Raw genomic sequence first — 947 nt, 5'->3', positions numbered from 1 at the left:
CAGACTAAAGGATTTGAACTCCCTGGCACTTCCAGACACCTAACTGGCTATAATTTGATGGGGAGGATGCAGGTTGTCTGCATGCCTCTGGAATTGCTTCTTTGACCTATTCACACAGCGATCGAGAGCCTTACACTAATGCCAGAGTCCCTCTGATTTCATACTTTTCTCTGCATTGTCCAAGATTTGTAAACAAGCACAAATCCATGGGTAAAGTTTTGTAATCAAGAACACACTCTCATGTACTTGGAACATGTCTTAGCAGATTGTGATTTACAAGCAATGTCATAAGCAACACAAGTTCAAACAGGTGGTTTGTTGACAAGGGGTCATTCATCAAACAAAACCCACATGGCCCATATGGGGATCGAAACCATGACCTTGGCGTTATTAGCACCACGCTCTGACCAACTGAGCTAATCGGCCTTTCTCCGTTCATTTCGCAGTTTTTGGTGCAGCACTGAAGGGAACCTTTCCATGAAATTGTAGACTTGGTGTCAACAAGATTACGGCCACTTTTTCGACCGAGCATAGGTGAAAGTTGACACTTATTGTTCCCTCTGACAAATGGTTATTCTGCAGCCAACTTTTGAATTAAACTTCAAAAGCAAATGTGGAGAAGCTTTTGTTAAAGAGCAATTCAGTGCAGTTGTACACAGTGACGAAATCATCAATTGCAAAGTCCACTGAGCTTTATTGCTGTGAGTTACATAGTGCTGTCTATTACACCATGAAATCTGCCATAACAACAAAAATGTAATGTCTGATTCTGTGAGCCAAGGAATATAAACCTTTTAGGGACATATTTAAAATATCAGATTTTCTGCCTGAGCACAGAGTAGGCATTTTTTTCTAGCTTTAACCATACGTCCTCTTTCTTTGGAAATCTGTGTCATTGCTGCATGAATAAGCAGAAAGATTTTGAGCAATTTTTTGTCTGGGTCTAA

The 947-nt window shown here is 40.5% G+C and overlaps 1 non-coding gene across 1 annotated transcript; it reads right to left on the bottom strand.

Annotated features, from left to right (window-relative positions):
• Positions 1 to 352: 352 nt before the first annotated feature.
• On the bottom strand, positions 353 to 426 carry trnai-aau (transfer RNA isoleucine (anticodon AAU)). Its single transcript has one exon. It is a non-coding gene; the product is annotated as a tRNA-Ile (tRNA).
• Between the last annotated feature and the right edge of the window lie 521 nt (positions 427 to 947).

Source organism: Electrophorus electricus, unplaced genomic scaffold, assembly GCF_041902795.1.
Source record: "Electrophorus electricus isolate QZ-2024a unplaced genomic scaffold, ASM4190279v1 Scaffold60, whole genome shotgun sequence".
Taxonomy (NCBI): Eukaryota; Metazoa; Chordata; class Actinopteri; order Gymnotiformes; family Gymnotidae; genus Electrophorus; species Electrophorus electricus.
Note: the sequence above shows the minus strand (reverse complement) of the source record. Positions and strands in the feature narration are given on the sequence as shown.